The 23,162-nt window shown below is 40.7% G+C and overlaps 1 protein-coding gene across 1 annotated transcript in view; it reads left to right on the forward strand.

Annotated features, from left to right (window-relative positions):
* The first annotated feature begins 13,763 nt into the window (after positions 1 to 13,763).
* The window catches only part of LOC139729948 (histone-lysine N-methyltransferase 2C-like), an 82,863-nt gene continuing 73,464 nt past the window's right edge, over positions 13,764 to 23,162 (forward strand). The window contains exon 1 of the mRNA XM_071640869.1: positions 13,764 to 13,878. The gene's annotated coding sequence lies outside the window, so the exon portion shown is untranslated. The remainder of the gene's footprint in view (positions 13,879 to 23,162) is intronic.

The raw sequence follows: 23,162 nt of genomic DNA on the forward strand, positions 1-23,162 counted from the left end.
TTTTTATACTTTTATATGCATGTATAATTTTTTCATCGATACAGTGATTAACTAGAATTATCACTGACGCCCCCAATTGCTTTATAGTATGTGATGTCATGAGGGCAATGACGTTAATACCAAGTTTGTGCACTTGTCGAATTGGAAACAGAATAATTTTAGTTTACTGTACAATTACAGAGTTGACACTGAGTTCCACAAGGATTGGGTAAAAAGTGTGGTTACCATGGCAACGCATTGTCTGATACAAACACAAGGGACATTTTGCATAACTACACTTAACGACCATCATACACATCAAATTTGACCTTCATAGCTTGAATGGTTTATTTTGATCAAAAAAAAATGAGTGGTTACCGTGGCAACACATTTTCCTTATACTAACACATTGGTGTCTTGCAAAACTACACTTCTAGATCATGATACATACTAAATTTGACTTTAATTGCTTGAATGATGGAAAAGTTATTCGATCTGCAAGGTTTTGGTAAAATTGTGGTTACCATGGCAACGGTTCGTGTGACAAACACAAAATTATGTGTTCCACATCTATACCTCAGGGACAAAATGCCTACCAAATTTGGTTTCAATTGCTTGAAAACTGTGGAAGAAGTTCACTCCACAGGATTAAATTGTAAAAAAGAAATGCGGTTACCATGGCAACACATTGTCCGATACAAATACAAAGGACATTACTATTTTTGCAAAACTACACTTAAAGATAATCATACACACCAAATTTCACCTTCATAGATTAAATGGTTCAATTTGATATAAAAATGAGTGGTTACAACACATTTTTCTTTATATTTACACATTGATGTCTTGCATAACTACACCTCCCGATCATCATACATACTAAATTTGACCTTAATTGCTTGAATGATGTGGAAGTTATTCAATCCACAAGGTTTTGGTAAAATTATGATTACCAAGGCAACGCTTTGTCCGACAAACACAAAAATTGTGTTCCACATCTTTGCCTCAAGGCCATAATGCCTACCAAATTTGATTTCAGTTGCTTCAAAACTGTGGAAGTTGTTCACTCCACAGGATTTCGAAGAAAACATGCGGTTACCATGGCAATGCTTTGTCAACTACAAACACAAAGAGTGTCTTGCATAACTACACCTATAGATCATCATAGATACCAATTTTGAAATTGAATGCTTAAATACTATGGAAGTAGTTCCTAGCTCCACAAGGTTTTGGTAAAATTGTGGTTACCATGGCAACGCATTGTCCTACAAACACACACACAAAAAAAACATGTCTTGCACATCTATACCTCAATATCATCATTTACTCTAAGTTTCATTCAAATTGCTTCAAAACTGTAGAAGGAGTTCGCGACGCAAGATTTTGCAACAGACCCCGCTCCACAGAACTCTGTAGAGTTCTGTGCCCCGCTCCATCCAAATTTGCCCGGACCAAAGTGGCGAACGCCTCCTTCTATCGGTCACAGGGATTTTACGGAGTCCGCCCTCTAGTGTTCTTGGTATATATCTCTATGGTAGCGACCGTACCGCACGCCGACGGCGACGTAACGTTAGACGTCTTGCAACCGACCAAAGAGGTTCGATAGAACCTCTTTGCTTGCAACCACCAAAGAGTATAGAAGCTAGCGCTAGCTTCTTCGCAACCACCACAGAACTCTGCAGCCGGCCAGTCATGGGAGATACTCGCCTAGCGCCTTAATACTTTTGTAGCTACTCGCCTACTAGTACCTCTTGATACAATACAATACAATACAATAATTATTAGTATTTCTATAGCGCTCTTACAAATAGTACATATTGTATCACAGCGCTTCACAAATCCATCTTTCACTCGGGAGGTAGGAGAAAAGAAAGATAGAAAAAAATACAACAAACAAGGAGAGAAAGAAAAAGAAAGTACATAATGAATCAATCAGTTATTGAAAAGGAAAGTCTTCAACGACTTCTGGAAAACTGACAGAGATGGTGATTCCCTGATACTTTTAGGGAGCTGATTCCACAGGCGTGGGGCAGCTGCCGAGAAGGATCTGTCTCCTGTCCGAGTGAGAGTCCTAGGAACAGACAGCCGGGTTGGGTCTTGGCCTGACCGCATTCCTTGTCTTTTAGATTGGTGATGTGAAAGTAGACTCAGGAGGTAAGATGAAGCACAATTCTGAAGGCATTTGTACGTGATTGACAGGATTTTGTAAATGATTCGCTTTTACCAGTGTAAAGAGGAGAGGCATGGTCACGCTTCTTGGCTAGAAAAACCAGCTTTGCAGCACGGTTTTGAGCACGTTGAAGGCGCTGGACATTACTTGAAGAAGTACCTGACAGCATGGAGTTTGCATAGTCTATTATTGAGGTAACGAGAGCTCTCACAGCATGCTCACAAGCTTTCTGATCGAGGAAAGGCCTGATACGTGCAATATTTGAGAGATGAAAATGAAGCGAAGTGCTTAGAGAAGAAACGTGGTGATTCAGCTTCATGGAGGAGTCAATTTCGACACCCAGGCTTCTAACTGAACTTGATGGATGAATGACGACATTACCAACAGTCAGGGTGACATCAGATATCAAGGGATGGAACCGCGGATTAGCAACAGCAAGGAATTCAGTTTTGTCACAGTTCAGTTTCAACAGATTATCCTCCATCCACAGCTGTAGGTCCCTGACACATGTATGCAGATAATGTGGTGAGAGCAAGTTCAATTGCCTGACTGTCCTTCGGGTCTGCAGAGGTGTAGAGTTGCACGTCGTCAGCATAGCTATGATGCTGTATGCCCTCATGGTGACTGATGATGTCAGCTATGGGTTGAGTATATAGACTGAAAAGTTGCGGGCCTAGTACGGAACCTTGAGGAACTCCGAAAGCAAGAGACATTGGTTCCGAAAGCTCACCTGTAACCTTCAACCTGAAGCTGCGGTCGGAGAGGTAAGAGGTGAACCAAGCTTTCACACTCCCGGAGATGCCAAAGTTGCTCGTTAAGCGAGCCAGCATAATATCATGGTCAATACAGTCAATAATGCGGCAGACAGGTCTAAGAAGACGATGAAGGTAACGAGCTTGTTGTCCAGTGATCTGAGGATGTCGTCTTGTACCTTCAAGAGAGCAGTCTCAGTACTATGCCAACGTCGGTAAGCTGACTGGTTCTCAACATAGAGATCATTCGTATCCAGGTAGTTGGAGACTTGAGACAAAGCAGCTTTCTCAATTATCTTTGAAAGAAATGAGAGATTGGAGACTGGTCTGTAGTTTTTCAAGTTATCACGATTTAGGTTTGGTTTCTTGATCAGAGGAGTCACCACAGCTTCCTTCAACGACGATGGAAGACGCCACTACTGAGTGATGTGTCAACAATTGATGCAATGTAGGGGAGAAATGTGTTGATGGTCTCCTTCAGTAGCCACGTAGGCAGTGGGTCTAGCAAACATGACTTATTAGGCGCAGAGTGAATTAATTTGTACACCTCCTGGGCTGTGATGGCATCAAAATCTGCCAGCTCGGCTCCAGATGTATCCACAATCGATTCACTTGAACAGACGTCAGTATGCGATTCCTCGTTCCTAAGTTGGAGATTTTCTCTAATCTTTTCCACTTTCTTTACAAAGAATGTGGCAAATCTGTCAGGCAATGATGTACATGTAGATGGCATGTCTGCAGGTAGGATTGCTGGTGAGCTATTCAAGAGTGTGTTCAGGACACGAAACACGTTCTTCACATCTGCACTTTTCAACTTTTCTCTGTAATACTTTGATTTCTCCTTGTGAATGAGACGACAAACGGCATGAATCTGAGTTAGGTACTGATGGCGGCTCTCGGGTGTTTGTAACTTTCTCCAGCGCCTTTCGAGTTTTCGCCGTGAGCGTCTCGCTTGGTGAATTTCATTCGTATACCAAGGTGGATGAAGGCAAAAACGATGAACACGCTTGGTGGACGGACAATGTTTGTTGAGCACATCCAGAATGGTACTGTGGTAGAATGCAACCTGATCATCAACATCACCGTCGAAAGGAAAGTCATGAAACACTTCACTGATGTCAGTGATGAAGGAACCCTTGTCTAAGTTTCGAAAGTTTCTGCAATGCGATGTTGCATCATGTTGCTTAGGTTTAGCTGCATCAATAGTACAGCTAATGATGAAATGATCCGAGCACAGTTTATCACAAGCTCGACAGTCGACCACAGTTGACTCATCCAGCCTGGAGATTACGAGATCAAGAGTGTGGCCTAATTTGTGTGTTGCAGTGTGACATGCTGCTGCAGACCTGCTTCCTCAATGATTTCCAAGAAACATGCTACATCCGGCTTACGAGGGGTATCTACGTGCATGTTGAAATCACCCAAGATATGAAGCTTCCAGGAATACGTAGTCAGCTCACAAACAAGTTCCCCAAACTCCTGAAGAAACTTCTTTGTCTTCAAACCATTCCTCATGGAGGGTGGGGGTCTGTAGATGACAACATAACATATTGACCGTGAGGGGTTGGTAACAGCAGCTAGTTCAAAGGTGTCGTGGGAAGACAGGATGTTGATGTTTGCAGTGGACAAGTTCAATGCAGTTTTGTAGATGACTGCTATCCCACCATGAGGGTCATTCCTACCACGGTCCACATTTAAGAATGTATAACCCGCTGGTGTGCACTCATCAATGACAACATCCGGCACTACAACACTATGCAACCAGGTTTCCGTAAGGAACATGATATCCACATTGCTATCAATAACATGTTCAAGCAGGAGGTTAGTCTTGTTCCTCACCGAATTGCAGTTCCATTATAACATTGAACATTCAGTTTACAATCATGTTCCTGAGGTACATTCACAATGTTACTCAGATTTCTGCCATTGTCATTACGTACCTCATAGCGCCAAATCCTATCGGTGAGATTCGATGCCGTGTATACACGAATCTGTCTCTGTTTTCGCCTTCCACCACGCTTGCCACGATGCTTCCTGCATCTTCTCTGATGACCAGCACTGTCTTTTGATTTCAAGAGAAGATTAACAGGTGCCTGCATGAGTATGTCAACCTCTCTGCTATGAGGATTCAGGTGTAGAAGAAAATATCTATCGTAAATAAGTCGTATACTGTCCTGTGCAGTAACAGCCATTTTGAATTCAGTGTCCAATTCTGAAGAAGGCAGCGTTAAGGCCAAGACAGTAAGAACAATGAGAACAATACTTGTGGTAGCAGACCGTCTCCATTGTTACCTTGGGGCATGAAAGGGCAACTAAGACATGCGTCCTTTGTTGTCGTGGCTGACTGAACTTGAATAAGTCATGCTTGTAGACAGGCAGCAATGACCAGTGAACTCAACACAAAATGGCTCACGCAGGGAAACTCAATGCCAGCTGAGGCAAAACATGATATCCTTCAAGCACACACACCACAGGCTGAAAATGTCCAGAAATCGTCCAGTGTTCCTCAAGATATATCCAAACCTCTGTTACTATTGTGAAGAAACTTCAAATGAAATGTCCAAAGCATTCAGGGGGGATATTGAGAGCAGATGAAGGGGTCGACCTGCTAGGCGCACCACCTACTACCAATACCACTCATTGATGGGGTATCCTGCAGTAACTGTTGTACAGGGTGAAAAGTTGCGCGTTTTTTTTTTAGACGGCACAGATTGGGGCATGGCGCGTATTAAACCTATGGGAAACACGTTGGGTTAGGGTTAGAGTTTAGGGTTAGGGTTAGGTTTAGGGTTAGGTTTAGGGTTTGATGGTTAGGGTTAGGGCTAGGGTTAGGGTTAGGGTTAGGGTCCCCAATCTGTGCCGTCTAAAAAAAAAAAAAAAACACGCGGGACTATCAACCTGCTACGTTCTATGACCGGCAAAGTCGTGAAATCGGCCCCATCGCAGTGTGCGTGCATCCGTGCGTTAGCGAGCGGGTTAGATTTCGGTTTAACCGTACTGGGTAGGGTTGTATTTACTGGTTACATTAGTCCAGGGACATTATGAAGTCCTTCCGATAATAAAACGAAGGAAGAAAAGAAAGAGCAAGGGGAAAACATGCTATGTCGTGGAAATCGGCCCCGCCACGAGTAGGAAGGATACTGTACGTGGAAGAAAAGCCCAATGCTGTTTAACGTACGTCACACAGTGGGCTTGTGCCGAAAGGGTGGGTTGGATGGTGGCGCGTCGCGTTAATGGGAACACCACCCTTCGTCCAAAGCCCCCCCCCCCCCCCCCCGGTTTTACCGAAAGGGTGCGTTGGGAGCGTTGGGTCGCATCGCGTTGACTGGAACCCCACCTTCGTCCAAAGCCCCCCCCCCCCCCCCCCCGGTTTTGCCGAAAGGGTGCGTTGGTACTTTTAAACCTTCAAACAACCATTTCAAAGAGGCTATCGTCCGGATCGGTTTACACTCTATTACCATTTGGTCTACAGCCAGTTGGTCTAATAGACTCTTCAATATCAGTTGGTCTAATAACCAGTTGGTCTAGTCATCATTTCGTCCAATTACTGTTTGGTCTACCGATAATTGTTATTTGGTTTAATTACTATTTGGTGTTAGACCAAAAATAGACCAAATGGCTATTATGAGACAAATTGACTGTAGACCAGATAGTAATTAACCCTTAAATTAAAATTGACCCTTGGCAGCAGTGAAGGGATCAGCATCTCCCTCAGTCACCCGATGTGTCAACAGTCGCAGCGACACTGATCTCTGGCAGTAGTAAAGGGATCAGCGTCTCCCTCACTCATCCGATGTGTCAATAGTCGCAGCAACGCTGATGTCTCCCTGTTGAGCTCTGGCAGCAATGAAGGGGTCAGCATCTCCCTCAGTCATCCAATGTCAACAGTCACAACAACACTGATGTCTCCCCACTGACCTCTGGCAGCAGTGAAGGGGTCAGTGTCTCCCTTAGTAATCCAATGTGTCAACAGTCTCAGCAACACTGATGTCTCTTCGCTGACCTCTGGCAGCAGTGAAGGGGTCAGCGTCTCCCTCAGTCATCCAATGTGTCTACAGTTGCAGCAAAACTGTTGTCTCCCCACTGACCTCTGGCAGCAGTAGAGAGTGACCAGCATTCCCTTCAGTCATCTCATGTGTCAACAGTCTCGGCAACACTGATGTCTCTCCACTGACCTCTGGCAGCATTGAAGGGGTCAGCCTCTCCCTCAGTCATCCGATGTGTCAACAGTCGCAACAACTCTGATGTCTCCCCACTGACCTCTGGCAGCAGTGCAGGGGTCAGTATCTCCCTCAATCATCTGATGTGTCAACAGTCGCAGCATCATTGATGTCTCCCCACTGACCTCTGGCAGCAGTGAAGGGGTCAGTGTCTCGCTCAGTCATTGAATGTGTCAACAGTCACAGCAGCACTGATGTCTCCCTGCTGACCTCTGGCAGCAGTAAGGGAGTGACCAGCATTTTCTTCAGTCATCTGATGTGTCAACAGTCGCGCGCAGCAACACTGATGTCTCTCCGCTGACCTCTGGCAGCATTGAAGGGGTCAGTGTCTCCCTCAGTCATATGATGTGTCAACAGTCGCAACAACACTGATGTCTCCCTGCTGACCCCTGGCAGCAGTAAGGGAGTGACCAGCATTTCCTTCAGTCATCTGATGTGTTGAACAGTCGCAGTAATTCCACACTGATGTCTCTCCGCTGACCTCTGGCAGCATTGAAGGGGTCAGTGTGTCCCTCAGTCATCCGATGTGTCAACAGTCGCAACAACACTGATGTCTCCCTGCTGACCTCTGGCAGCAGTAAGGGGGTCAGCATCTCCCTCAGTCATCCTATGTGTCAAGTGTCTCAGCAACACTGTTGTCTCCCCGCTGGCCTCTGGCAGCAGTGAAGGGTTAGCATCCCCCTCAGTCATCTGATGTGTCAACAGTAGCAAAAACACTGATGTCTCCCCGCTGACCTCTGGCAGCAGTGAAGGGGTCAGCATCTACCTTAGTCATCCGATGTGTCAACAGTCGCAACAACACTGATGTCTCCGCACTGACCTTTGGCAGCAGTGAAGGGGTCAGTGTCTCCCTCAGTCAGCCAATGTGTCAACAGTCTCAGAAACACTGATGTCTCCCTGTTGACCTCTGGCAGCACTGAAGGGGTCAGCATCTCCCTCAGTCACCCAGTGTCAACAATTGCAACAACACTGATGTCTCCCCACTGACCTCTGGCAGCAGTGCAGGGGTCAGTGTCTCCCTCAGTCATCCGATGTGTCAACAGTCGCAGCAGCACTGATGTCTCCCCGCTGAGCTCTGGCAGCAGTGAAGGGGTCAGTGTCTCCCTCAGTCAGCCAATGTGTCAACAGTCTCAGCAACACTGATGTCTCCCCGCTGACCTCTGGCAGCAGTGAAGGGGTCAGCATCTCCCTCAGTCATCTGATGTGTCAACAGTCGCAGCAACACTGATGTCTCCCCGCTGACCTCTGGCAGCAGTGCAGGGGTCAGTGTCTCCCTCAGTCATCCGATGTGTCAACAGTCGCAGCAGCACTGATGTCTCCCTGCAGACCTCTGGCAGCAGTGAAGGGGTCAGTGTCTCCCTCAGTCATCCGATGTGTCAACAGTTGCAGCAAAACTGATGTCTCCCCACTGACCTCTGGCTGCAGTGACTGGGTCAGCGTCTCTTTCAGTCAGTCGTCACAGCAACCCATCCTCGCCACCATTTTGTCAGCGTCTTTAGACAGGGATGTTGTGGATAATTGTTGCTCATTTATTCATAAAGCAGGGAAAAGAGCCGAGCTCCACAGCCGTCTCTTTGGGATTCTACACACCACAGTCTCTTGGGAAACTGAAACCTATGGGCAGACCCAGGCCAATGGTTGCCACACAGGTGCTCCCAAGTTGATGTAAAAGAGCTGTCAACCAGTGACCTCATCCACGCACAGGGTGTTGCACACTGAAACAATCTTTCCACCTTTACATTTCTAACCCTACAAAATAGTATCCATTAAATTCACATCATTCACACGTTAAAACACAATGAAAACAATTCGATCTATAGTTGAAAACTGCTGAGATCTCAACTACAGGACTGCATTATAGAGGCAAAGCTAATGAATCAAAGTCTTATTATCTTCCAAAATACCAGGTTGCACTCCCAATGCATGCCACCCCAGAAGAAGGGACAACCACCTGTTTCGAACAATACAGTAATTTGCCCAAGGGAACCAGCAGCTTGCCACAGCCCATTCTTGCCCCACCTTATCTCTATACGTGTTTAAAACAACTAAAGAAGCTCAAGGAGCACTGTACTGGGGAGTCATTACGTAAGCTAACTTATCTTCTACAAAACCAATCAAACCAGCAAAATATGTTCCCTGGCAATAATGAGATATGAAAGACCATATAATTCTAAAAGGAATTCAAGGTTTTTTTTAATCAAAATTTGTTTAGAAATGGCTGAGATATTCCAAACCATCCCAATAAAAGGTGGGATCCACCATTAATTAGGATCGCTTTGTTTTATTTTGTTTTTGGACTCGTCCATTTCAAAACCGACTGTCATGAAATAAAGTTTTTCCCCTTAAAATTGTATGCTCTTTAACATTTCATAAAGTGGTTTGTGCATGTTTGTATGTACATGAAGCATGTGTGTGTGTCTGCTCTGCGTGTGTAAATGTATCCATGCACGTCCGAGTTTTGTGTTGACCTTCATAATATATACAGTCGTTACTTTGCGTGTATTTAAGAGCGCACATTTTGAATTTCCTAGTACACGTATCTACATAAAACAGTTACAATAATTATTCAAGAAACTCAAAGTAATACCGGAGTAACACGCAATGACGAATAAAACAATAAAGGGATACTTCTTCGTCTTCATCTTCTTCGTTTATTTTTCTTTTCTCCTCCATCAGTCATTTACCTTTATTATTCTTCCTGTTCTTCTTCATTTCTTCTTAAATTTCTTCTCTATCATCTTTTCTTCCTCTTGTTTTTATCTTTGTCCCTCATCTGTTTTCTTTTCTTCTTTTTTCTTTTCTCACACGACTTCACCTCGACATACTAGTACTTTCCCCTTCTTTTAATCTTAGATATAAAAGAAATATACTATGCCTGATTTCAAGTTTCTGTTTAAAACTATATATTGTCGGTAGTGCCTCGGTGCCTCGAAGGTATGTGCTTAGCATTTACGGAGTCATTCCAGGAGACCGTCACCCATGAGTCATGCAGCCCATGGGCTCGACACCAGGCAAATAAGGCCCATGAGTTCGATAGCAGGCAAACGAGGCCCACGAGTCCGACACTGGGCAAACAAGGCCCATGAATTGGCATTGAGCAAAAAAGGCCCAGGAGTTCGGCATTACAATCGTCATCATTTCATGGGGCTTAATGTGTCAAACTCCGTGGGTCTATTATGCTTAGTGTCGAACTTGTCATGGGCCTTATTGCTTGCCTATTAGTGTCGGACTCATGGGCCTTATCTGCCTGTAAGTGTCGAGCTCATGGACTGTATGACTCGTGGGCTGTATTCTCGTGGGATGTATGACTCGCTGCGGGTCGAACTCGTGACGTGCACCCCTGTTTTCTTTGGGGCTGCGCCCCTGAGCGGAAAGTATAACCTAAGGCCTATTTTTTGGAGTCACCTCTGCCCGTATAGTTTTAACTCAGTTTTAACTCTCAGGGAAAAGTATAAGATAATATGTAACAGTTAAGAAGCGCAGTTCTGCTTCACCAATAGAGGTTTTCGGCCTCGATGTGAGACTTGCACGAGGGCTTACAGAGAGAAAGTCCACCAAAAAAATAGACACACTTCAAAAGAAAGGGAACTATATACACTCAACCAAAAAAGTAAGTTCCCCCTATAAGCATTTTTGGATATATCTCAAAAAGTATTTTACCGATTTTCATAATTCAAAAGGGAATGGATAGGGAATTTTATTACTCATAATTCACATGAATGGCATATCATTGCCAGCAGATATCATTATTGGTATGAAAAAAATGCATTTTATGTCAAAATGCATGGGGAAAAAAATTGCACTATAGTAAAAGTTGCACTTTAGTGATTTGCATTGACTTTTACACAAATAATCAAACAATCACTCATGATTCTGAACTTTTAAGCATGGTTTATTGCATATTTCTCTATCTCTTTCTTTTCATGAGCACACAGTGAAGTATCTAATAATTGATATGTCCACCATCTGCTTCAATGACCAAGCAGCCGGTATCTCTTCCTCATATACACTGTTAACTAAAGTCTGTACTTGGCGCTGCTCAATGTTGGCCTATAATGCTCTCTGCAAGATGCGCTGAAATTCTTGCAGTGAAGTGTCATCTTTCACCTTCTTGCTCGCTTTCTGCTTAATGATATCCCAAAGATTCTCTGTCGGATTACAGTCAGGGGATCTGAGAATTACATAACAATTTAAAAAGGTCATTACTTGCTAGCTTGCATATATGTAATGTACACAATATGCTTCATTATTATAACCTTAAGTGCAACTTTTCCCTCTATGACATCAAATGCATTATTTTTTTTCACACCAATAATGATATCTGGTGGCAATGATATGCCATACATGTTATAATGAGTAATAAAATTCCCTATCCATTCCCGTTTGAATTATGAAAATCAGTAAAATACTTTTTAGATATATCCAAAGATGATGCTAGGGGGAACTTACTTTTTTGGTTGAGTGTATATTTCCTACAGAACGATACAAAAATGACAAAAATCGGATAAGAAATAAGGAAGATATATATGTCATTTTGAAATTTCACATTTTTCGGAAAACAAATTGTATTGAAAGAACAAAAAATTGTATGTACTGAAGAAGGAATGGAGTTTTCCGAGTCATATAATTTGTTTGATATTTTGACAATTGATAATCTTACTGATAGCGAATTTTTCATATGATCGCTCAGTAGGGGCTATGAAGATTGCATATGATTATGATACTGGGAGAAATTTTAAGACATTTTGTAATTAAAGAATATTATTGTGGTTAAAGAAATGTGCTTATTGAGTTATACCTAAACCGTGTATTAGGTAACCATCAAGAAACGGAGTTTTTCATTTGGAATCGAAGAATGGAACCGATTGCCTATAGGGATCTGAAAGCAATGTCCTTCACCATCAGATTTAAGTTGAATATATAATTTCTATTTAATGAGACTGTTTTCAGTCGTAGATAGGCCTGAATTAAACTTTATATGCTTTGTGTAGCCTACATGGGCTTGTAGTTTATTTGTGAAAGTTCAAACACGAATGATTTAGCATGGAAGTTTTAAGTTCGTGTGTGAGTGGGAACGGGGGGGGGGGGGGGGCTTGTGATGGATATGGGGATTGTGATTTGCAGCCTGTAAACTCAAATGTTGGTGTCTTTTTGATGTTGTTTTGTGTTTTCATAATAGGCCTTATTTCGTTTTTGCTTTCGTATGATCTGCGTATATTGTTCCTGTGTGTTCGTGTGTTAACCCATGCAGTTAACCGTGGACTTGTGGAAAAACAGTCAGCCTAGCTGTGGCTGAAGCAAGTGCCCGTGTGGAAATGAAATGAATGAATGAATGAATGAATAACATCAGCCGTCACTATATTACTGCTATAAGGCAGAAATGTAGGTGCCTATAGGCCTAGCCAGTTTTGATAGGCCTAACTGGAGAAAACTAACGAAGGCGCTGTGTATTATGTTCTTCAATATTTATCCAGCAACGCTGTTCATAATATTTGTATAGCTTGTTTCACCGAAAATATGAAAACTTTCTAAAAGAAACGAAAAATCTTTTCCGATTTCCTCTCGACTGAGAATTTGCATCATACTGCCAGACGTGAGTATGCAGCGACGATTTACACATTACTTTTGCAGTAAAAAAAAAAAAAAAAAAATGAGCAGGGCCTAATGAGCCAGAATATAAAACAGTTTCGTATACATAGGGCCTACTATGTGCAGACCAGCGGGGAAAACAGAAATAAAAGCGACAGACCGAGTGGCGACCTTATTTTCTTTTTTTTTTCTTTTTTTTCTGGACGTACACAGGCCTACCGGAGTAGTATAGCACTGTCCAAAGCAGAAAAACAAAACAAAACAAAACCACAAATCTTTTCTTCTGCGTATACATGGAAGAAAGATACCCAAGAGGGTAAAAAGGAGAAAGAATTAAACTCGCATAGTACAATGTATTACAATGTATTGAGCAGGCCATTTAAACATGTCCCATGTGTACGATCATACTGGGTGTTTTCAAAGCGGGGGTGGGGCACAATAACGGAGTCCAGGCCATCTTTATTGCTGTGTACATTTTGCTGTGGCTGCGTATGATAAAATCCATTTCGCCAGCGCACCAATACGAACGAATAAACTCCTCCGAACCCCACTCATTTGCGAACATCATGTCCGTCCCTGCTATCAAATATGATTTGCCGATGATATTTGGTACATCTTGAGATCAATAAACCAAACTCACGATATTATCGTAAATATTAGAAAAAAAAAATGATCGTTTGCGACGAGAAACTGCGCGAGGTTGGTGCCATTCAGCGGCGGTCCTTCCCTCACACACACACAGGGATGGGTGCCACACTGCACACTGGCACTGCAATGCTATCGCGAGTGTGTGTAGTATTTTTTAGCATAATAAAAAAGGTCGGTTCATTCAGAACATGAGATTCATCCGCGTAATGTAACTAAAATCTGTATGTCATCAAATGTGTTTTCCAGGTGATAAAACCTAGAAAATGTCTTAATCTAAGAAAGATTGACATTATGTATCCATGTTCCGCCTGTATGAGGTAATAAAGATATTTACGACTGATTGAGGGGATCTACATTTTTTCATTTAAATCTCCCTGTTTTGGAGGTCACAAAGGGTGAAGAGGCATTCAATATGGCGGCATCAGTAGACAAGTAATCGTGATGAAAATATTCGAACCCTTTGTTTCTTCAAACGGGCTCATTATCCCGGTAGAATTGTTCCTGCGAGACGTCGTACATTGTGAGTTCTATGTTATTTTTCCTTTTATTGGTTGCTAACTTGCATTTGAAACGCAAAATATGCATGTACATGCAGGTAAATTCCATCGTTTAATTAACAAATTACACGTCCGCTTGGCTGAGGAGGTTGAGAGAGCTGAGCGTGCTGCTGCCCTTGAAGCTTGAGCTGTGCTTCACTAATATTCATCTTGACTACCGTATTTTCATCGCATGTTTTCAGTTAGCAAGCAATTTTCTGATTCTCTAATAATGCTGGAAACAATTTTGATATCTGCGTGATGTTAGCGATGTTTTCTGTGTGGTGCGATCCCATGCAAACGTTCTGTGTAAGTGTGTTTGTAACGTGACTTCGAGAGAGCGTGTGTGTGGGTGTGATGTTTGAAAATGAGAATGCGTGCATTGCTGTAATGCTGTGAGTGTTGGTAGTGTTGGTATGCTCTAGAACTGAAGCACGCTAAAAGACTGTGTATTAATAGTAATTTAAGTGAAGTAGAAGAGATCACTGTTTGAGCATTGGTATCAAGTGGGATTTTGTGCTGTTAGTTTGCGAGGAGTGAATGACAAACATAAAAGGCATCGGTAGAAACCTCAATGCCATGGCTCAATTAAAATGATTTGGGGACACAATCTATGCTATACAATGACATGTAAAGGTTGCATGTGCAATTGACAAGAATTGAAGGAATCCCAAGCAAATGTAACGTAAGAGGTCTAACACTTGTATGCAACTGACATTTTTTTTTTTTTTTTTTTTTTTTTAGAGCTGTAGAGTGTAACAACATGTTGTAATGTATTGTGAGGAACAATGTAAATATATTTTCCTTCACCTGACTGATAAAAGAATTGAACAGCCTGCTCCTCCTGAGTCATGGATCATTCCCATTGTCACCAAGTCCAACATATTCATGAACGGATGCCTTGACTTCATTATGATTCAATTCATTTCAATCCAATTCATTTTAATCATCCAATAAAAAACATTACAGGAAATTCAGTGCGGAATTTTTACATTCTCATATAGATGACGAAGCATAACAAATACAATATATACATAACATAGAGGGAGAACAACACGAAATAGTACATGATAGATCCATAGATGGATAAATAACCGAACATGTATGCAAAGTCAAACTGAAAGAACAATCAAATTAAAAAAGAAAAAAAGTGGCATAAAAACCGACTCCATTGGCATGATGTTAAAAACTCCAGAAACCTTCCCTGTTGCTGCGTTCCCAGTCTCAACCCACCCCCCCCCCCCCATCAGCCCGCTATATTGCTGCAGGTTGTCTAGATAACAGCAGATTGATGAAAATCTTCTGACTGATGCTTGTTAATTGTTGTACACAGTACACTGTATGGTAACCCCGTCGCGGGGCGCTGTAACACAGTAACAGCCTTTACGGTACGTATTTGTCCGTATGGGGTCGCTGCTGCGGTTAACTGTATGGTAGATATGTGTGTGTATAAATGCAACATCAGTTGATATTGCTGCCATCATATTCACTTGACTCTGCTGATACTTTTTTATGTACACAAAATGACAGAAATCTGATGTTTGTGAATTTCTGTTGCACTCCGGATTTTAACAAGCGTGAACTTTAGTCAGTGAAAATGTGTGAGCGCATAATGTTAGTGTTGCAACTGCAATTTATGGGGACACTCTTTTCATTCTTCTCTTCTATTTGGTTGGTTGATTTTGGGTGGATTGGGGGCGGGGGGGGGGGGGGGGGGGTAGTGAAAGAGTTGGTCTGAAAACCAAGGAGATTTACTACTGTAGCAAAGGACAAGTGAGTTTTTGAATGCATGTTGGCAAATATTCTTGATGTTCAATGCTTGCTGACTTTTAGTCTTTGTATTCCTTTCATGTATTATTATTTTTCTTTTATTTGGAAATTCTGTGTAAATTTTCAGCTTTACATTTTGAGGTGTGAAAACAGTGAGTTCTAGTACAGCTGTAGATCTTTTGTATTGAATGGATGAAATGCCACAAATTTTTTCAGAATTCCTCAATTTATCAAAATGAGTAGTTTTTCCAAAGAAAATTTAACTAAAATGTCTTTAGTGTTTTAATGTTCTGTGATTAAAAAAAAAAAAGATACATACAATGTACATGGTGCATACAGGCTGTACATGTATGTAAGCTGAACTTCCAGCTTAGAAAGACAAAAAGTTGCAATACAGTATGACTCTATTTAAAGCAGGACTGCACACCCATTTTTTTCTACTGGTCCAACCTGTCCATTGGACCAGTAGATACCCAGTTTTTCTATTTTTTACTGATCCATTCCTGAAAAAATTACAGGTCCGATAAATGCGACCAGCCCTAACGCTTTAGATAATAGGACTTTGGGTCTCGAACGGGGTAGCATCTTGGCTAAATTCCAACTTAAATACTAAAAATTTCTTCAATTTCAATACAAACACATGTAGTCCAATTATTGAAAACAGGATGTTGAACATTTGGTTCCTCCAATACAGCCTGCTCCAATAGTCCATTTCTGTCCATTGATAACTTTAAATGATTCGGTCGAGAGGAATCTGTCAGAACGACAACTGCTCTGTACAATGGATTTGAAACGTGTGCACATGCTCTAGCTGGTAGCAATGTAGCCTTTTGACGGGGCTTTTTTGCTGCGCGACATCGTGTGGCATCCGATCGTTCTCTGCTGTGCGCGTTTCACTTGAACCCTTCATTCGCCACTACACAGCAAAAGGGCCTTGTCCAAAGGCTAAAGACATCGCAGCTTTCATGCATACAACTGTATTCATATCGCCGATGCGCAATGTGCCACGCAAAGGTTGTATCGAAAAACGAAGGCATGAATGGAGGGTACATGTATGTAGATGAACTTTTTTTCTTTTCAAGACCATGGATCAATCTGGAAATGAGCAAGTGTACAACCAGTATGAAAAGATACTTACGGAATGTATGTATAGTTTAAAAGTAAGCCTTTTGCTGGTAAGATAGGACACTTTTAGAGGCACTTAAATTTGTATTTTTTTTTTTTTTTTATCGTACACAGACACCACTCTGTTGACGGAGGGCCCTCCCACAGTATAAAAAATGTGTGAAGGAGCGCCCCAGGGTTACTGGTCCAACAGTGATTGTTACTGGTCACGGACCGTCAGACCAGTGCCAGTGTGCAGCATTGCCTTTGAGGCATTATTTATCATTTGCAGATGAAACAATAACCAAACTTTAGTGCTTCAAAATAGTTCTTAAATATGAGTTAGGGATAGAAACAACCAATGGATATTAATTAGTATAAGCAATGATAAGTATTGTTACAGTGTAAATATGCAAAATGTGAAGAATAGGTAAAATAGAATTGTTTCTAGCATAGACCATCTGTAGACAGTTATGGCTTATTGCAAAAAATAGTGATACCCTGTATGCCCTTATAATTTATTCTTCTTATTTTTTCTTTTTTTTAATGGTAGAATGTTCTGTTATACAACTGACCTTCATGTATACTGTATACATCATATATGATAACTCAAACATTTTTTTTTAAATCACTGCTCCCAGTGGTAAACAGTAAGTGCCTTAAAGCTGATGTAAACAACCAGAAAAAAAAAAAAAAAAAAAGGTGTATCGATTATAGTTCGGTAAGGAATAATGCAATCAAACAATGGCATGGTACAGTATAGACCAAGACAATATCCAAAGTGTTTTGACATGATCTCATAGTGGCAGTTTTTGTACTTGGGAGAAATTCTGATGAAACCAGGTTGGTAGAAATACCACAAGAGAAGTTCCCAGATGCATCCATACACTGCGAGAGTAGTACCTGGTATTTGCTGTGTGGCAAACATTTGCTAATGTCCACTGCTCACATACAAAAACAAAACAAAAAACATGGGATAAGAAAGTTTATAAAATGCGATCTGAATCAGTTGTTTAGCTAGAAAATTTAGAAAGCACTTGGCGATATTGTATAGAGCATGTGATTTTTTTTTCTTAAATACTTTCTTCTTTTGTAAAATAAAGCATGTGAAAGTAATGCTTGCAGCATCCTACTCCATTATAGCATTGGCAAGGAATTTATGGTGGCATGCTGTTAAAAGTTTTAATACAGTTTAGATTTGTACTCTGTGGCTGACCATGCATGTTGGAATTTTATTGGATCTGAAATGTGGTATATCAGTATGATGAGATATACACCCCATTTACACTTACGACTGACGCCGGCGTGAGGCCGGCTTCACGCCACCTCAAACGTAAGTGTAAACACACAAGTGGACTGACGGCGGCTTGAGGACGCCCCAGTTTCGGTTCACCTCTGGAAGTGGTTTGAGGTCGGCTTCAAGGTGGCCTCTCGCCGCCTTCACGTATGTGTAAACACAAAGCGGACTGACGCCGGTTTTCGAGAGTCACATGATCATCATGGGCTTGTGCAATAGTGCGGATACGTCATCGTTCGTGAATTTGTTGACCTCGGTATTGCGCGTCAGAAATCTGAATGCCAAATGACCAACTTGAATGAAATCTCAATCGATTTCGCTCGATGAGCTCCTTCACATCATCAAACTTCATAGCTATGAAGAAAACGCGTCTGTAACAGGAGAACAGATAAGTGAAAAGTGCTAAAATACTACACTAGTGGCAAAATCGCATAATGAAAGTCACAGGATTTGAGATCGACCACGATGGAAGCACGAAAAGAAATAAATCATTGTTCAAATGAAAGTCTCGCCACGCAGACTGGCCAAGCCGCCGTATGTGTAAACGGGGGTAGTCAAGCCGACTTCAAGGCAGCGTACAGCCAACATTTCTGCTATTTGTAGACACACTTTCAAATTTTTGGGGAGGCGGCTTGACGCTGGTGTGAGGCCGACTCGATAAAGCCGGCCCATGTGTAAATAGGGTCGTACATGTACTGTACACGTACACTGTAGGTTCATAAAATATATACATGTACATGTAGTTTAGGGCAGATCACCAAGTACATTTAAAATGTAATTAGGTACACATCCCTTTAGTGGGAGCACCACTTTATAGTGTGTAAACAAACTTCAGTGTAGCAAACTTTTTACCCATTATTTTTGCCTTGTTAGATGTAATCAGAACCACAAACTGCTTTATTCAGATGATCTTGCGATACACGGTTCAATTGTCCAGCAGTTGCAAGGTATTCGAGGGATGGTACAATGTATACTACATGTAGGTGCTTGAGGTGAGGATTCAGCTGTTCACTTTTGGCAAGGTACTTAGAAACCAGTTTATGAAATGATAAAGAGCAAACAATTCTTGAGGAATTCAAAGTTTACTCGATGAAAAGCGATTTTGAAATGGCTGAGATATACAAAAACAAAGTAAAACAAAGCAATCCTAATAAAAGTTGGATCCCTCCTTTCATTAGGATTGCTTTGTTTTGGATATATCAGCCATTTCAAAACCAATTTTCACCAATTAAACTTTGAATTCCTCTTAGAATTATATGCTCTTTCATGCGGTTGTATTTCTCATTAAATCTCAAAATATCATCAAAGAATGTTGGAAACCTGAAGCTTCATCTCAACTGAAACTGTACCATCCCTTTCACCTTATACTTCACAAGAAATTATGACTTACAATGTAAATAATATTTGAGATTATTTAGGTTGTAGATTATAGGATGACCTTTTCCATTTTGACAACACACACACACATGTATTTGTACACTGTACGAGGATTCATCTTGGGGTTCATGTACACGTTGTACATGTATGATAGTAGTTTGCTCAAGGTAACCAGGCATATTCCATTATTTGTTTCCGAAAACATTCTATTTTTTCTATATTTTGATGATTTTTACATTCATTTTAGTTAGTAAAAAATTTGACTTCATGTAGAGTATGGATGCAAATACAACAATCAGGCATATACAAGTTGTACTGTACATTGTACAATGTGTATGTGTACAAATTTTGAGTTTCCCCATTTAAAGGACAAGTTCACTTTCATATGCATAATAAGGATTTGAATGAACGCAGCAATATTAGTGGAACACATCAGTGAAAGTTTTTATGGAAAATTTGGCAATCCATTCCAAAGTTATGAATTTTTAAGGTTTCTGCACAGTCACTGCTGGATGAGAAGACTACAGTTGTACGAGAGTGTATGATGTCACATGCATAGAATGATGTTTAGGGAATATAAAGAGAATTCCACAAAATTTCAGTTTTAGAAAAAACGTGCACATTCCCTCCAACAGCTACTGACATATGTTAATTAGGGTAGTATTATTCCCCCTGCCTTCTGAAAGAGGCAAGCCAAGTGCTGTATTGTATTATTATGCAAAAAAGTGAAAATACATAAATCGGATGTTGAATTTCTTTATACTTTCCTTATATCGGTTCTACGCACGTAACATCACAAGCTGTTGTAGTCTTCTCATCCAGTGATGGCAGCATTGAAAATTCAAAAATTCACAACTTTTGAACCGATTGTCCAATTTTCCTCAAACTTTCACTGTTGTGTTCTATTGATATTGCTGCATTCTCTCAATCCTTATGTACAATGTACAGTGTATATGAAGGTGGACTTGTCCTTAATTAATCTTGCGAACTACTATTTGCCTATACTGTACATGCAGGCACTAACGGTATGCAGAATGCACAGGTGTACATGTATTTGTACATACCCCTAAGGTACCCCCTTGGGCCTGAAAGGAAACCAAAGCCAAATATAAATGTGGATTGAGTGAAAGCAGCAATTAGTAGAACACATCAGTGAAAGTTTGAGGAAAATCAGACAATTGACTCAAAAGTTATGAATTTTTGAAGTTTTGGTGCCATCATTGCTGGATATTGGAAGATTGCATGGCACTCATGATGTCATTTTGGACAACAATATAAAGAAAATATATAAGGAGAATTCCACATGATTTTGTTTTTCATGGAAAGTACATGTTCCATTGACTTGTTGCAGACAATTGTTTAGGATGATATTCCCCTTCTTTCTGAAAGAGGTAAGTCAAGTGCTATTTTATTTTGATAGAAAAATGAAAATACTTGGGGTCAATGAAAATGCTCTTGAAATTTACAAATAAGATTGACCCCGAGGACAATTACCCCCTGGCTAAATACTGGCTAGTGATAAGGTTACGTGAAGATTAGGGTTAGGGGATGAGTCTGGGGTAATTGTCCCAGAACTGGTTCTTGTTGCAATGTACATTATAATGCCATTAACTGTTGAAAGGCCCTAGGGTTACAAATGTGTGTATGTTACATATTGAGATACATTGGTAATTGTCTTTTAGTTTTTGTAGGAGTACATTGTATAGTAAATATTTGATATAGTGGTACACTTCTTGCAGTGAGTCACGAAAATTACAGTGTACATGTGTAGTTTCCACTGTTATTTTGTGGATTAGGCCCTAATTGTTATAATGCTTATATTTGTTCCCCGTCAAGAGTCATAGATGAAAATGCGCTTTTGAAACAACCTGTGGAATTTATAATTTGTCAATGCTTTTTTTCTTTTTCAAGAATGACATCAAGCTATTGCGATCTCATGTGTAGACTTCAAAGATGATACGTTTTGGTCACATAGCATTTGAAAGAAGGGAAGTTGTCCCGGGAAAGTTACTGTACAGCTGTATATGTATGAAGTAATGGAAGCTGTTGGCATAAAGAACCAACTACCTGTATTGACTTCGCAGTAGAAAGTACTGTACATGTACAAGTGTATATGAGGCTCATAGTCTTTTGTAAATTGTGTGGCCTATCAGTCTACAAAGCATCCAGGTGGTGAAGATCTGTTCAATTAAGGGACCACATGAGAACTCCCCGTAAAGTACATTATGAGTGTGGTAGAGATGGTACACAAAGTAAACAAGGGGTATTCCTTACACAATGTACAAATATAGGGTAAGCAATGAAGATGACCAAGGAGGTCAGGTAGTTTCTAATTTAGATGTCATGTCAGTGATTGAAACATCTTGACAAACGTAAGAAATTGACCTTTAATCTTCAACATGACCTAGTTTAGGATCTGCACCTTTTTGGGTTACAGCTGAGAATGATCTATAAATCAAAATTCAGCGAGGTAAATTGTGCTTTGTAGTACTGTAAAGGTACATGTAAGCACTTGTGGCATGAAACTATCACAAATTAGAACTGATGGCCTTTTTTGCGGCATGACACATAATACATTTGTGAATTGCCAACCATTAAAAAATTATGATTTAAATGATATCTTTATAGTTATACAGGGATTTGTTGCGCACACACTGCTGATCAATGTAATACAAAAAAGAAAATGAATGTGCACTACTAAACACATGTACTGTACTAAAAAGAAAAAACAACAACATCTTTCTCAACCATTTCACTATGTCACACATACTGAAGCTTATCAATTGTTTCGAAGACTTCATTGAAGGTACAATGTACAGACCGTGTGTCTTTCTCATATACACTACATATACCGGTACATTACAGTGTATGTACATGTAGGCAAATTTCTTGTACATAACTGCACTTTGATGCAGTGAGGTATCTCATACAAGAAAATTGTGCAAACAGTAGGACACATACAAATTGTACATGTAGGCCTACATGTACAAGATACATATGAAAGAAAGAAGTATTTAACCATTGACGACAATGTCCAATGCTGTCATTCATAATTCATTCATTCATTCACGTACAAATGCCTGGTGTACAGTGTACATAATGTATATGTACATGTATACATGTACATGTACAGTATATAAAGAAGATATAAAGACACTTATTTTAACTTTTCTTGCATGATATTAGAACACCTTACAGTACTTGCCTCTCTCACAAGGCAAGGGGAATGATATTACCCTTGACGTATTCTGTCATAAGTTGAGGGAGTGTGTACTTTTCAAAAGAAGTTATTAAGTTTTATGGAATTCTCTGTACACTGTGTACATGTATTTTCTTTAGACCATTCTAAGCATATAACGTCACAAAATGTACTTACAAATGTAATCTTTTCATCCAACAATAGCGGCACTGAAACTTCAGAAAATCATAACGTGTGAATGGATTGTCTGACAAAACATGTTGTCACTTGATTGCAGAACATAGCATATAATAGTGGTTGATGTAGAATTTGCTCATTGGCTCATAGCATACAATGTAGTCCCATTGATACTGTACATGATTTTAAGTGTTGGTTAGGCAGGTGATTCTCTGAGTTGGAAAGACAATAATTTGCCTGTGCAGGCTTATACATGTACATTGTAGGGCTTACCCAGACTTTACAGCTTTATTTTTTGTTAAAAAATAGTGAGGCCTTAATATCGCCGGCGAATGCAGTAACTG

Source organism: Diadema antillarum, unplaced genomic scaffold (assembly GCF_040938485.1).
Source record: "Diadema antillarum isolate AM-2024a unplaced genomic scaffold, OU_Dant_1.0 seq00000271_RagTag, whole genome shotgun sequence".
NCBI lineage: Eukaryota > Metazoa > Echinodermata > Echinoidea > Diadematoida > Diadematidae > Diadema > Diadema antillarum.